The 17,102-nt window shown below is 39.3% G+C and overlaps 1 pseudogene; it reads left to right on the top strand.

The window, feature by feature from the left end:
* The window catches only part of LOC115428237 (hippocalcin-like protein 1), a 78,261-nt pseudogene that overhangs the window by 48,046 nt on the left and 13,113 nt on the right, over nt 1-17,102 (top strand).

Raw genomic sequence — 17,102 nt, 5'->3', positions numbered from 1 at the left:
CACAGTAGTTAACCCAGTCTAGCCACCTAGCTAGTATTTGGTGGAGCTAATGTGCTATGGACACAAACAGAGCCTGTTCTATCTGTAATATCAGGTCCATCAGATCCAGGCTCTGTCTGGAACCAGCTGAAATCATGGGTGTCTATGAAGAAGGATAAAACTGTTGTGTGCGACCACTGTATGTGTAAAACTGGGCTAAAAATGAACAAAAACGACAACGTTCAGTTCAAATTCTATATTAGCCGGTTTGCCGTCCAGTGTGCAGTCCGGCACTTCCGCCGTCCATCATGGCGCTTGTTTGCAGCGCGAACAGAGCGTGACGTAACATGCAAAGGGTCAATATTCACCTACACACAAGTCAACACGACATGCCAGACCCTAATAGCACCGGGAAGAAAAAGCTTTCAAAGCCATCAGGGCAGGCTCCACCAAATTACCATATTTTAAGTTATCATCTGTACAATACAGTCATCATTATAAGTGACTAGAAGAGAAAAACTTGAGGTAAAATCTTGGGAGAGAGCAGTGTGCGATAGAAAAGAGAGAACTCTGCTACTTCATAAGTGTTATTGCACCAGGAGGGATGTTCTAGGAGAAGAAGAGCGACTCAATGGGTATAAATTATGGGAAACACAAAGAGCAGGAGAGGAAAAGAGGAAGAAAAGAAATGTGGAGGAAAGTTAGAAGCTACAGCATCTCAGGTGGCCTCTCAGATTGCTGCGCAACGGGAGATAGGAGGCTGAAAACACTTGAGCGAGGGAAAAAAAATCAATAGTGCCTGTCATTGTTTTTGATCTGTCGCTTTTTCACATGGCACCAGCTCTGTCTGCTTTATTCCAGTGCTGCTCTTCGACACCCCCTCCCCCTTCCAGCCCCTTTCACATTTTCCCCACCCGTCACTCCATCCCTCTTCCTCTCTAATGACTGAGCTCTTGGCAGGCAGTTGAAGGCAGCATTTTCCCATCTTAAAAGCACATTAAACAGTTGAGAAAAAGGCCAGCTCTGTAAAAATGTAAAAATTGGACTTTGGACGTATCTCTTCTATAACTCTTTCTGACTGTCTCTTATTCGTTCGCATGCCTCCTACCTCTGTCCCCACTACCATTTCTCCATCTCATGGTATTCCCTGTCATTTTTTCCACTGCAGTTTATTTCACTTAAAGCTCAGCTGATGCACTGTAATGGCCCTTTTATTAAAAACTGATATTGCACAGCCAGTGTCATCTACCTCTGTGATAATGCCAGGAGCTCCCTGGCCATAGATAGTCAATATGCTTTTAATACTTTTTATTTCACATGGTCGCCTTGAGAAATCACTCCAGTCTGGTGTGGGAGGACTTTACTCAACAGTCTGCAATGAAACCCGCTTCAGTTCACCTTAAGGAGCAGCAAGCCCAGCTTGAAGATTTAAATTAGCTTTAGTGTTCACTGGTGCGCAATACTGTGTTTTCAAGTGAGGGCTTTCTGAGCAATAAAATGCACATAAAAACATCCTGTTAGAATATTGTCACAATATGAGCGGCTGGCAGATACTGTGAGACATAATGTTTTCATCAATACATTATTTAAACAATTACACTACAGACATCTGCATAAAAAATACAAAGTCTGACTCTCACACTGCTAACCATACTGTTATAGTACTGTTGCAATCAGAATGTGATTTAATTCAACCAACACAGACCTAAATATAGTTTGTAGAGGTGGAACATAGTAATATTTTATGATACTAATATCTTTATTAAAATGAAAAGTTTGTCAGTGTGAAAAGAAGAAACTGACACTGCACTGAGTAAATGCATGATTCCTGATTTCTTATTTTCTCTACTTCATTTACACAGACATCCCTATGTGCTGTGTATGAGCTGCACCATCGTTGTGTTGTGATACTGCTGTTATCGTGGGTAATGCGTTGTATCTTAGGGTGTATTCACACCTGGAAAGTCCTTTGGTCCGCTTATTTGATTTGGATCAAATGCAGACTTCGTTTGGGTCTGACCACATTCTCATCGCACTTTGTGCTAGTGGACCAAAATTTGTAAACAGAAGCACACATGTGATGAACTGCACTGGGATTGGACAGAAAAGTCAGAGGTGGGGTGAGTCAGAGATGGCGGGTGTTGATGAAAACAAATTTGGAAGCCTATGTGCAGTTATCTTTTTCGGAATATGTATTCTATTTTTACAAACAGAAATTTACTATAAATATTATTAACTGTCAAGAACAGCTCAATTGGAGCCGGTTTTGTAATAAGGGCATCTGACCAAATGTCAATGAGACATTCAATCTGCTCATTGCTCCACATCTGTCCACGGCTCATGGCTGCTGCTATTAGCTCTGATTACTTGTGCGACTCGGCTACTTCCAACAGCTACGGTGGCTCGTTTAGCACTAAAAGGTGCATGGTTCCTTGGTTTGTTTCAGCTCAAGGCCGGTTAAATTCACACCTGGACTTTCTGTGGAAACGAACTCTAGTCCATTTTAAACAGACCAAACGAAGTAGGTCTGAATACACCCTTACTCCCACTCTTAACAGTCATAGATGCCTCAGGTTTGCAGTAGTTGAACAAATAGAAAAGTAGCAGTCAGGTTTCAGTGCATCTCTGCAGAAGTAAATGGCAATTCATATATTTTCAGCTACACAATTAAACATCTCCAATTGTCTTCTTCCTATAGGCTCTGGCTGGAGCGATATGTCCTATTATAGTAGCATAAAATGCATACAGCTGTGTGACATGGTCTGAGCATGTGTAAGCAAGTTTAAATGACTCAGTGCAAGTTTCATTTCATATATGAATGCACTGATGTGTTCACAGATCGCATGGTTTTCTTTTTGGGATTGTTTGCCCTTCGGTGTTCAGGAATGATGAATATAGTAGTTGTAGTTCCTGCTCCTTGGACTCTGTCGTGAAAAAGCCAAGATACAGACCGACCAAAAGATTCATTGGTGAGCATTAACATTTTAGAGAGAGATGCACATCCACCAGAGTTTACTGTTTCTATTCATGTAATTCACTCTTGTGGTGTTTTTCCCCTCTTTTTACAACTAGAAGCATAGTTCTCATTTGTCTTCTTACTGAAGTTATTAACACTGATTTGACAGGTGAGATATTTGTAATATGTTTAGTCAGCATATAGAGCCATACTGCTGGTATCGATAAAAGGAACTGAACTGTACAGAGGTATACAATTCCAGTGCGTTTAAGCTGGTTCTTACTTCCCGTCTCTGCCATTAATCACGTTTTGGTTTCATCAAAACAGCAGCTTAGTATGTTTGATCCATTTTTAACATTTCCACCGGTCTGACCTTCCCTGAAAGACTTTCTGTCACCTCCTGCAGCATCTCCTGTCCTTGGATATAATTTTCTGCCTGACCTTGACTCTCTCTCCCTCTGTCTTTGATCTGGACTTTCCTGGTTTTACATCTTCATGGCTTTGTCTCCTTTCTCTGTCTTTCTTACTTTCCTCTACCAGGCAATATCTGCACTGAGGATGTCAACCCGCTTATTCGCTCTGTAACAGATGTTCCGGGGCCAGAGAATGTGTGTGTGTGTGTGTGTGAGGGTGTGTGTGTGTGTGTGTGTGTGTGCTTTGACTTATAACTGGGCTGGGCTACAGCAGCAAACAAGCACTGGGCACATAGACTGGAAAGATGGATTAGTGTTTTATCTCCAGGACGGATGGATGAACGATAGAGGGATAGTACGAAGGGATTGAAACTAGGGGTTTGGGTTTTGGGGGGCCATGGGGGGGGATTACAGTAACTGTGTTGACGTTGTGAGGACAGAAAGATGCCGTGTTTACCATTCTGTGATTCTCAGACCAACAGGGAGGCATGCGGCGAGCTTTCACGGGTCACAGCTGGGGCGAAGAAATAAAAGTTGTGGGGGGGGGACGAGAGTGGTGAGTGCACTGAAAAGGTCATTGTGTTAAAACAGGATTTGTTTTTTGTTTTTTCTTGTGAAGACTACTGGCAGCTTGCCTGTCAGTTTACACCCTGTCGCTTTTGGTGATTCGGTCTCAGAAGGCTTTGTCAAACCGAGCGCTCACAAATGATCTAACACTTATTCTGACAGCTACATTGGAAGCCTAAAAGATGTCTCTAAACAGACCTAAACACAACAGTACTGATTTGTTTTCCAGCTTAACATTGTGTGAGGTCGGATATGTAAAATCCAAGTTCACTTAAGCAGTTATTTACTCACAGCAAAATTAGCAGTAGCTAAAACTAAAGAATAAGAATGTCTGGTTATATTAATGTTACAGCGCTGTCATTGCAACTTGAATGTGGTAATTGTAAATTGATATAAACTAAACTAATTATTGTAGAAAGTAAAAGTGGCAGAATAATTTCAATAATACTCTATAGTTTTTATTCCTTCATTCATTCATTATCTGAACCCGCTTTATCCTCACTAGGGTCACGGGGGTTGCTTGGAGCCTATCCCAGCTACTTACGGGCAAAGGCCGGGTACACCCTGGACATTTCGGCAGTTCATCGCAGGGCTGAACATATAGAGACAAACAATCGCTCTCACATTCACACCTATGGGCAATTTAGATTAACCAATTAACCTATCAGTGCATGTCTTTGGATGGTGGGAGGAAGCCGGAGTACCCGGAGAGAACCCACGCAGACACGGGGAGAACATGCAAACTCCACACAGAAAGGTCTCACCCCCCATCGAACCCAGGACCTTCTTGCTGTGAGGCACGAGTGCTATCCACTGCACCACCGTGTCTCCCCTCTATAGTTTTAAAACTTTATAAAAACTCTATAGTTTTTATAAAGTTTTAAATAGCTGAGGCAGTTTTTTAGGGGGTGTGAATGGGTATTGAGATAGCACTTCTGACATGTCATAAAATAACCGGGTTCTAGACAAATCTAACATGTGGACTCTTGGATTCGTACATTGAATTGGTAAAAAGGTACTCTTACATGGTCACAAAAATACCAGTGGTCTACGTATACTCACTCACGCACCTGGAGTGTAATTGCGATATCTCCTTTTGGATTGTCAACTACTAGGCTAAAGGTTAAGACATTTGGTGGTCACCATCTTGTTTCTTTGCAGCCAAGATAGACAATATTAGGATGAGCTAATGTTTGAAAACGTGGATCACACCATTAAGTAGGAAATGCCCACCAGTATCAAATACAGCGGTGTTATATTAGATAATAATATCAATACAGTAGGATACTAATTAGCAGGTTAGCCAAATTAAGCAGCAGAGTAGCTAATCATATGCAATTCAAGATGTTTTCTTACTTACGGTTCTAAATCTGTTAATTCCTTTATATTCAGGTCATCAGGATACTGTGTCTCTTAGTCCATAAAACATGTCCAGGTGTCATTCTACCACTTTACATGTGATAAGTGGATGAAGTTGATAAATACAATAACGGGTCTTTACCAAAGAAGCACAGTGAGGAACAGTTTGGTGCTAGCTAACATTAGCTGTCAGCTAACTAACAGTAGTTCCCACTGCATATGCCATACTGGATCTTTATGAATTCCCCGGAAATAGAATATGGGTTTTATGACATGTTTCACATCTTCACACTTTATGTTTCATTTATTAGGCTTTTGTCATTGCTGTTTAGGGGAAGATGAATAATGTAATGGTTTACTTCAATACCTAGCTGAGCACAAAATCATGCCATGTACTGCTGTAAACAGACCAGGAGCTTGAACAAGTATTTATGAAACTTAAACGTATGCTCTTCATTTAAGAAAGAAGTTATAGTACAGGCTTATACAGTCTCATGTTGGTAATTGACTGTTTGTATGCTGAAATGAGTTTTATGGCAATAGTGATGTCAGACTAAATAAATGCCAATGTTTGCAATTGTTGCAAAGCTATACGAACAGGCCAGGTTAAAATAATGGTTGTTTTTTACACCTAACAAATATATAATAATATATATATATAAATACACTAACAGAGTCCGGTAGACTCTGTACAATTGGGACGTAGTTCATTTTGGTTTGCAACATTCTTCTGGTCCAAATTTGCCGCACTTTGTCAAAGGAATGGAACCTTTAGAGCAGGGGTGTCAAACTCATTTTAGTTCTGGGGCCGCGTTCACCCCAATTTGATCTCCAGTGGGTCGAACCAGTAAAATAGTAACAGTGAAAAAGTTAAATTATTATGATCAGGTTTACATCCACAAATTTTCCTTAAAATCTGAATAACATGAACAACTTGAATTGTCTTAAGAAAAACAAGTACAAATTTAACAATGTTATGCCTTGGCTTATCAGTTTATCATTTACACATGTGCATTACAATCGCACAAAACATTTAGTAACAGGCAGAATATTGATAAAATTGCATTTACTTTTCTTAAGACATTTCCGTTTGTTCATTTTTGTTCAGGTTATTCATGTTTTTGTAAAGTATAGTTAGGCAGTGTAAACATTTTCATGTAATATTACTGTTTTTACACCTAAAAAACAAAGAGAGAATTTGGGGTTATCATAATTTATAGGTTATAATGATAATATTTTACTGGTCTGACCCACTTGATATCTAATTGGACTGTGTGTGTCTGTATGTGGAACCTGAATTAAAATGATTTTGACGTCACTGATTTTTAATATCTTCAGTGTAATTTTTGCATTTCACAAATTCATCCCACGGGCCGGATTGGACCCTTTGGCAGGCCGGATTTGGCCCCCTGGCCACATGTTTGACACCTGTGCTTTAGATAACCTATGCCCCTCAACACTTGTGGTGGTGCTGCATGAAGAATTATTGAAGGAGAGAAGACAAACAAAAAAAAACAAACCTTGCTCACCTATTGATAAATGCATGCCAACTTCTCTTTCCACCACATAAAAACTAAATCTTGGGGACTGTGTTTACCCACAATGCCCAAGGGGACTACAGTGACTCTGACTGACTTGAACGGAACCCATGTTTTTAGGTGGACCAGTGTTCAATTGTGTATTCACACATCCCCAATTGGTATGACTGCAGCGAAAGTCCTGGTAACGTTCATGAACAAAATCCTTTAAGGGTTTGTCAGTGTAACTTATTAACCATAATTAAAGTACACGTCTCTATGAGTTAAAGAATGTTTTACTTAATTAACGGATACTCAGCAGACGAGCCAGTCATCCTAATTAATCACACCTCTTTGTCAACACCCACACAGCACACAGTCTAAAATCATATTAATGGAGCAAGAATTTACAAAATAACCACCAGTACACTAATGAGAGTACGTAAATAAAGCCAATGAGACCAGAATGACCTCCTGGAAAAACATACTCAGTAATTCCAAAGAGAAGCTGACATTTTTGTAGTGGGACTCAACTGGAGACAGTATTTTTTCAGCGTTTTGCAAGTATCCGTGATCAGACTTTTAGATACTTTTGCATTGCCTTCATTTCAAAATGTGGCTTTTGTTCTTTGTACACACAGTAGGAAATGTCTCACAAGTTATATTCATCATGTTTTAGGACATTTAGCTCTACGTTTGCTCAGTCTTTTACCATTTTGAACTCTATTTATAATGGACAGTAACTGTTCATAAGTGGTCAGTCACACTCAGTCACTGGCTTAAGTTTATTTAACCCTTTTTAGACCTAGAACTCTTCTTGTGCCAACTTCTAAATTATTTTTTCTAAACTTATCTTCTCATACATGATGTACCACTATTTATTATATTATAATTCGCTGCATTGCACATTTTTCAGTGAAAATCTGTTATTTCCCTTTATTGAAGTTATTGTAGATGTTCATAAAAGCTCAGAGTAAATTCTCTTTTATCAACAAAGTGAAGAAAAGTGAAGGAAAAAGTGACCATTTCAGCAAAATATATCATTAACTCAACAGAAAACCAAGCATCTACAACCACTATAATTTGTCAAACTAAATGGTGTTTTATTGATGACTTACTGTTGCAGAAAATAGCACTGTTTCCATGTTCTCGATGGAGCCTCTGAACATCCAAATCCACCATATTTCAGTGACAAGCTGAAAAACTGCGTTTTACCTCAATTATTTCAGTCCATTGGTAGGATCAGTGGTCCAAAAGTATTAAACATTTTAGATCAGTGGATGTTTTTGGTCACTCAGTCTAAGGGTTTAAAATAACCTTTGGCCAGTTGTTAGAGAGAGTAATTCTTCTAACAAAATGATATCAAAGTCACAAACAGAAAAATAACATATGCACTTATATTGACTTTGTATGAAGTGAAAACACATATGTACATATATGTAAAATGTGCAGAATATACATGAGACTAGGGCTGGGCGATATGGAAAAAAATTATGTCACGATAATTTTTTTCCTATCAGACGATATCGATTTATATCACGATATAAATCAAATCACTATTTTTTGTCAAGCTTAAATTTTCACTCATAAGTTAGTTGTGAAGACATCAGAGAGAAAGAGAGAGAGAAAGAAATACATATGTTGCTGTGTTTATGGAGAACTCCCTCCCTCCACTCTTTGAATTATCCCTCTCTCCACTGTTATGTATTATTCCCCTGCTTTATTCATCTCCCCCCAGCCCCCCATCCTAAGATTTACTGACCCCATCTTATAAGCGTCTTAAGTTTCAGTTATACAGCCGTATGGTTTGTGTGTATTAGTATTGCGGTAGGCACAGACTGCAACACCCCCCCGTCAAGCCGTGCGTACCTCCATGCTGTAACTGGTGTAAACCGAAAGTGAAACTACATACTTTGACCGTCCGACTCCTGGCTTTTATGCCTCTGTTGTACGCCAGAACCAAATCAGTTCACAACCTACTTTTCAGTCACCTGGTCACCCACGTCATATTTTCTCCCAAGGGAACACTCATTATGTCCCACTGTAGCCCAAACATTAGCTTGTGCTGCAGCTGCTCTTACACCTGTGCTGTGTGTGTCAACCTAACTTGACGTGGCTCTAGCGTGATTGGTTCAGTGCGGCGCTACTTAATTATGATTGGCTGTTCTCACGTCTGTCAAAACATGGACGAATGAATTCTTTCGAAATTGTATCGAGCATGTCTCGTATTTCTATCAAGGAAAAGTTATATCGCGATATATATCATTATCATTTTATCGCCCAGCCCCACATAAGGCCCATTAGAAAATGGAACAAGCAAAACAGAATTGTAATAGTACATATTCAAATGTTATATATTTTTACATTTCTGTATGGTCATAGAGCTGTGAATTTATTCAGATATGTAACACATTCAGAAGATTTGTTGTGTCTGTTGTTTTTGCTTATTGTCTCAGCCTTAATGATGAATGCAGTTCTCCAGCATTCAACAAGAGCAAGTCTGAAAATGACCATGAATGCAGCAATAGGCCCATAAATACAGCATGATTTGTTCACAGATGAAATGGTCATTATAATACGTTCTTTTACTTTACTCGCTTTTGGGAGAAGCCAATTAAGGTGAAGGCTTCCTTTGTATGCCTGTGTGTCATCAGGAAGCATTAGTTGCTGTAATGAGGCTGTAGAGAATATTTTCCTCTCCCAATTAAATCTCATCTTCTCCTCTAAGCCACACACAGACATAACTGATACAAAGGCACAGACAGTTTTCTGGCTCTGTTCTTCAAATGACAATTGGACAGCATGGGACGCTATTATTAATTTCTGCAGGTACTAAAGAACATGCATCGATGCACGTATACCAGGTGTGTGTTGTATAAACAATCATTTGTGGCACAGCAATCCATTTTGTGTCTTTTTGCACACAAATTGCAGGTTTAATAGTGAGACACGCTGATTTCACATATAGCTTTCAGCACAGCAGACACTGCTCAATTACTCCTGGAGGAGAAATTAATTTGCGTCTGGCTTTATTCTTAGATTGCACTGGGTTAAGCCGGGCTGAGCCGTGCTGGGGAAAAAACAGACTTTTGGTGGCATGTTTACTGTCAGTCTTAAAGAAGAGAATTATGTGACGAAGAAAGAGACACAAACAATATTTTTTTTGGTTGAGACAAAGGTAATTTGAGTATTTGAACAGCTAGTGGAAATGCAGGTCAGTAAATCACTTCAAGACATCAATGCAGCACTTTAATGCCAGGTGGCAAAGGGCCATTGTAATGAATCCTAATCCACAGAGTTTGCAGCATTCACCAGCCACAAACAGAGGGAAGGAAATCATAATTTATGGCTACATTTCTCCCCTCAGTAGTCTGGGAATTGGCTGCAAATATTACTGTCAGTGTACAAGCATTTAGTCTAATGCCTTCAGGATGGGAGACTTAATATGAGTCTAATTTTATTAGCAGAATAGAGACAATCGAGCGTGTGGGTTCTGTTTCTGTGCGGAGCTGGGCAGTCAGGCAGTGATAAAGACCTGAAACACCTACACTGTCCACCTCATAGTCAAGTTTATATAGGTATAAACAAGTCTGTGTTTACCCTCACATTCCCTCACACATGCACTGAGGTTTTGGTTTTACAGCAAACTGCTACGACTGGAGGTCAGAGAGGTGAGCCAAGTCTAGACAGAGGTGTTCAAGCCTCAGTGATACTGTAGTTTATATTACTGTGAAGACACACACACACACACACACACACACACACATACATATACACACATGCACACACACGCACGCAGCAGGGTAGAACAATTAACACTTACCATGAAGTTTCCACCAGTGTTGAAGCAATGTGTACTAATAAAAGTTTTAATTAAGTGCCATATTAATTAACAGTTTATGTAATGTGGTTTGTCAAATGCATTACTTAATCATTTAACTCCTGAAACTGAGGATATCCAAAGAAGCATTTGCATTTCTGTGACAAGTGCATGATTGCATTTGATTTTAGACATGATTTGATTTTAATCTTAAACCAAACTGCTGCTTTCCCTTGTTCTGTTTCATACTGAATTCCATCATTTTGTAGCTCATTCTGAAAAAGCTGATTTGCCAAACTCACAACATCTGCACTGTATGACACAGTCGCTTCTTTTTCAGATCCTCATCGTCCTTCCATTATCAGAGCGTGGTGTAATAAACTCTGCTAATGTGGGAGAATCTAAACCACTGATAACTTTATGTAACAACTAGCATCAGCAAAAACACAGAAGGTTTTCAAAGTTAAAAGGTTAGATGTCTGTGTGATGTTACAGTGTTTACTGTGTGATGTGGTGGTCAGTTGAGTTAATGCATATATTACCCAGCCCTAGTAAATTATATGCAGTATGTGGAGTATATGAACAGTGAAGGTGGTTACTATGGGGTATTAACTCCTAAAGACCCAGTGGCAGTTCCCAAATGAATTTTTCCCTATTTTTCGCCTTTCCTAAGTGATTTATCACCATTTACTCAATATTATGTTTCTGTGTTTGCATTTTTTTAGTGAAACTCCAGAATTTTCCTATATTCGATTCACGATCAGTAGATGTTCGTAAAAGCTCAGATTAAAGTTAAGCGATATCATACCCAAAACAGAGAAAACTGCGCAAAAAGATGAATTTTTCAGCAACAATCTATCATTAACTGAACATAAACCTAGTTGTCCCTCACTGTCATCGATCCAACTCCATGGGTTTACTGGTGAATCATGTTGTAGAAGATGACGGTGTTTCCATGGTAACTACAGCGCCTCTGAACATCCAAACTGTCATACCTGATAACCATGAAATGATGACAAACTGTATTTTACACCAATAATTAACATGGATTCATAGGATTAGTGGATCAACAGGTATTAAACATCTTAGACCAGTAGATGGTTTTGGTCATCAGTGGCTGTTCGGGTTTTTATTGGTTAAGCTAAGAACAGGAAATCAGTTTATCAGCTTTTTACTTTTTAGGGCTATTTAGGCTTTTGTATTGTTTTTGTTTATTTTCCTTCAAATGTGCATATTATCCATCACAATATATTTTTGTCCTTTGCTATATATGTATATATATATATATATATATATAGATATATATAATATATAGATATATTATATATATTATATAACAATAATAATGAGGCATTGCTTTCACAATCACATCTCTAAAATCTTGTTTGGTCAGGCAGCATGAATTGAGATGAAGATTATGAGATCTGGACACACTCACACACATCTGATTTGACACACAAACACACAGCTGCCAGAATAACCCATAAATGTGATCAGTGGGCTAGCACTTGACGTCACAGGGGTGTGTTTGGGATTATTTACTGTTTTGCAATGTGATGTAGCAGTTTAAAAGACTTGCTGAATTGCATAACGTAGTGTGTCAAGAGGATTGGGATGCAATGCCGTGACAAGGCTCACTTTGATTTTATTAGAAAAGGCTTTGCATGAGTCGTCGAAGTCATGCTTGTCAATTGTGTCACTGTCGGAGCTTGCTTTATGTTTCCTATTGTTTGTGTGATGATTCAATTTGTCCTGGATGATTTTTTTCCCCTCTTCGCTATCTGCAGTATGACACATGTACACCATCCCTGTCTTTTTCTTTAAATATTTTGTTTTGCTGAGGGACTTCAGTGACATTCTATTTGCTGTTTGACCAACCTGCTTCTCCATGTCTGTTCGTCTGCGCTTAATTATTGCTGACCTCCTGTTTCCTTATCTCTGATTGACAGGTGTGAAAACAGCCTGGCTGGTGCTATAGTCACTGTTGTTTGTCAAGGAAACCCAGACTCCTGTTCGGTTGCCATGGGAAACAGAACAGCAAGCTCCGGCCAGAGATGCTCCAGGACCTCCGGGAGAATACGAGTTCTCCGACCATGAACTCCAGGAGTTGGTATAAAGTACGTAGGAACCCTCGATCATATCATACAGTATTTTACAACTAGACATTTCACGAACATATTCCTGATGTAATGTATTGTACTTTGGTCGCTCCATTTTATTTACAAGTCACAGAGAAAAACTGTGCTTATTATGCTACTACATTTATATGACAGTGAGCTGTGTTAATTGGCAGCTTAGAATTCTTATGACGAAAAACATGGCTCCTGTGCACTGCATGTAGAAATTTACACCTCTCAGCGAGTAATTAAACACTTGAGCCGTCACCGAGCCAAGACTATGCAATACTTGTCAACATGGATGAAGACTTTGCTGTAACAACAAAGGACTAATTGTTCTCAGAAGTTGCTAGAAACTGTCAGCACTTCTGATGGTCTTAACATTTTTACATAGAAAGTGGGAAATTAGGTGCATACATTTGGTTCTGCTCCCAGTTCTACCCACTGACAGTGTTATTTCTGGGTTCATGCAAGTACCAATTTGGAGTTGGTTGGACTTTCTGAGAATATGGCTGATTTTCGACAAGTGAGAGAACTTCAGTAGACCCACCTCATTAGGTCACTGTCTACACAGCCTGGCCAAAATAAAAGTCCTCACTTGGATCTAACTAAACAAATAGGACAGAGCCTTGCATTGGTTAATTAGTGTGTGATTAGTATGTTTCAGCTGTAACTCATTTTTTATACCAACTCATTGAGTAGCTTCTCATTTGTTAAACAGGCATCAGTTTGATAGAGAACATGAACAATGGACAATGCCAGGAATCATCAGGCTCATTGGGCTTGTGAAAGAGTGGTTTTGGGAGCATGAAACATTATTTTCACACATGGATTGACCACCACAGACTCCAGACCTGAACCCTATTGAGAATCTTTGGAATGAGATGCTTGGTTTAACTCCATCACCTTCATCATCATTACAAAATCTTGGTGAAAAATTAATGCAGCCATGGATGGATAATGTGACATTTATTTTGACATTGCATAGGCATTGGCATAAACAGTGTCACAGTGGATTTGACGTGGAATCAAAGCTAAAGGCAGTTCAGTGAAATATTGTGTGTGGCATTTTTTTTTTTTTTTTTGACCAGGCAGTGACTAGATTTGGTTTGACAACAACATTGCTTGCTCTTCCATAATGACGCACTGTTTTTGCTTTTTTTTTTTTTGCCTTTGATTGGGTTTATTTTACAAACTAAATTTGCTCTGTTGTTTTAAAGTGGTCAGTCTGATGTTTTAGTAGGTTTTGATAACCCAGTCCTAACGTGTACCAGTATTTTCACTGTTGTCCTATCAAGGCCTAACCAAATTGATTCAGAAACAAGACAGTTGTTTTCAGGTGAAACTAAAACATAGAAGGTTTTTTCTGACCTCTGTGGCCATGCCATATTCTATAGGTTGGAAACAGGGTGGAGAAGACACAACAGTGTGGAATTCTGAGAAACAGGCAGAAAAAAGAATATACAGTGGTCTACCAACAAACCCTGAGTTGGTGCTGTTTAGTGATATAGTGAGATCCAGAAAAGCTAGAAAGGAGCATGAGAATGGCAGGTTTCATGCAAGAACAAAACAAAGGATTCAACAATCGAAAAAGGATGTTGTCAAATATTGGAGCAGTAACCATATTATGAACCAGTGGGCAGTGGTGGCAAATTTACTAGGTTTTTTTAGGTTCCAAGACTCATTCAATCATCTTCTGAACTGCTTAGTCCTCGAGAGGGTGTTGGGATCCTGGCGTCTATTGAAGCTACCTATGGGCAAAGGTGGGTACACCCTAGACGTGTCACCAGTTCATCGCAGGACTGACATAGAGACGAACAACCATTTTACAACAATTTTAGATTAACCAATTAACTTATTAGTGCATGTCTTAGGACTGTGGAAGGAAGCTGAAGTAACCAGAGAGAACCCATGCAAACTTCGCTAGGGAATCGAACCCAGGACCTTCTGCTGTGAGGCGACAGTACTAACCACTGCTCCACCGTGTCGCCCGGTTCCAAGATTCATTCACTATTTGCTGGAAAAGGCCTGTTTTTGCCAGGCAAGCCCCAGACAGCCTCCATGTCATAGAGTATTTGTGAACTTTGTCAGTGGCTTATCTTCTCTAATCAGTAATACTGACAGAATCCCAGACTCTTGACAATGCTCATCTCTTTCCAAGGCAGCCCACCATCCACTCCCAGTCTGATTATCCACAGAAGAGACCGGATTAGATCTCGGATGATAAAGTGCCACAGTGAGTGGACTGATGAATGATCACCTCATCTGGTGTGCTGGAGTATGTGTTTTCTATAACGGCTGGGGTGGCTTTGGCATGGATTAGACCTATGGAACAGCTGTCCGGTATAATCGCTGTACGTGTTGAACTGTTACGTCCATGACCTATGACTAAAGCCTCACTGACCCCGGCTTTCACTTATTATGATATTGGTCAAGTCAGAAGATTAACAGCTCCTGGATGCTACAGATGCCATATAAACTGTATAGTATATTCCACCGGATGTTAAGGTGCTGCATGTGTCTTCAGAGTTACCCTGCTGGTATTTTTGGGGGGGTTTTATTGGCCATAAATCTGCACCTTGAGTCGATAAATCTCCCTTCAAGCTGTGACTGAAAATGCCAGACTCTATCAATGAAAAAACATTTATTAATAGGAGGGTTGTGATGACTTTTTTGCAACTACATTTTAATATGATTGTCAAAATGTCTGCCCTCAAATTAGGACACAGACTTACCGTCTCTGTCTTAATAGTCTCTATGAAAGAATAAGACCTTTATTTCCTCTGAACAAAAACTAGGACCGGCGTGACTTTTACCTCCCTTTTCTTCTATTTCACTGTGCTGCTTTCTTAAAGGTGACTCATTGAAACATAGATAGAACCAGCTGTTAAATACCCAAGAATAAGCTGCTTTAGAGAAAGTACTTCTTCAGTCTGACCAGAGGTTTTGAGTAGAAATTTAATTGTGGATTGTTCCAGCTTTGAATGAAAAGGTTTTATTTGGGTCAGTTATAAACGTGAAGTTAAATATGTAGAGGTATATATATGTAATGAAGAAAGACATTGTTAAAGCACGTATTTTTGTCTTGTCTTGTCTCATACTCACTCTTTTTTTTTCGCCTCAGGGGTTTTTGAAGGATTGCCCCAGTGGAACCCTGAATGTTGAAGAGTTTAAGAAGATCTACGCCAATTTCTTCCCCTATGGTGATGCCTCTAAGTTCGCTGAGCATGTCTTCCGAACTTTTGACACCAACGGCGACGGGACGATAGACTTCAGGGAGTTCATTATCGCTTTGAGTGTGACATCACGGGGGAAGCTGGAGCAGAAACTGAAGTGGGCCTTCAGCATGTATGACCTGGATGGCAACGGCTACATCAGCCGTGAGGAAATGCTGGAGATTGTACAGGTAAGGAAGACTAATAATGAAATTTAATTAGGAGGCATATAAAAGAATTTAGGGCATCTTTTACTTTTCACCTCACCTTCTTTTAACCATAAAGACCCAAACATCCACTGGCAACCAAAATGTTTAATGCCTGTTGATTCACTAATCCTATTTGGTGTAAAATGCAGTTTGTCACCTTTTCATGGTTATCAGATATGAGCCATTTGGATGTACAGAGGCTCCATAGATACCGTGGAAACACTGTCATCTTCTACAACATTGATTCACCAGTAAAACCATGTAGTTGGATCAATGACAGTGGATGGAGATACTTGTTTTATGTTCAGTTAATGATATATTTTACACAAAATTCATTTTCTTCTTCAGTTTGTCTGTTTCTGATAATAAACTCTCAATTTTAATCTGAGCTTTAATGAACATATACATGATTAGGTAAATTAATACAAGGAAAATATCTTATTTATACTGATAAATACAAAATACAGAGGATACTATTATAAATAAATGGGATAAATCACCTAAGAAAGGTTAGATATAGAGAAAATTTCATTTGGGAATGAAATTAAAGTAGCGCTGGGTCTTTATGGGTTAAGCAGTCTTGTATTTATAGGGTCCGTGCATTATAATTTTGTAGACTTTCATTCCTTTAAACAAACCATTTGCTGAGGTTCAACATTTACCAGGTCATTGGAAAGCGATTTGGAGGTGCAATATGTAGAATTTCGTACTTTCAAATATTTTAAAAATGATCGTTAGAATGTTGAGAACAAGAGCTCTGAAGTCATGCCAAAGACACCAGTTTGTTAGTCTGTAGAGATATGAACCAAATCTATTCACACCGACAGTCCAACAGATTTATGTGACCGCTAGAGGGAGTAGTGGGTCATCTGATGGTTTCTCATGGGTGAGGAAAATGTAGAAAATGCCACAGGGCTTTTACCAAAACCACAGAAAGTGACAAGATAAGA

The sequence above is a fragment of the Sphaeramia orbicularis genome, chromosome 11, assembly GCF_902148855.1.
Source record: "Sphaeramia orbicularis chromosome 11, fSphaOr1.1, whole genome shotgun sequence".
NCBI lineage: Eukaryota > Metazoa > Chordata > Actinopteri > Kurtiformes > Apogonidae > Sphaeramia > Sphaeramia orbicularis.
This window is presented reverse-complemented; position numbering and strand designations above follow the sequence as displayed.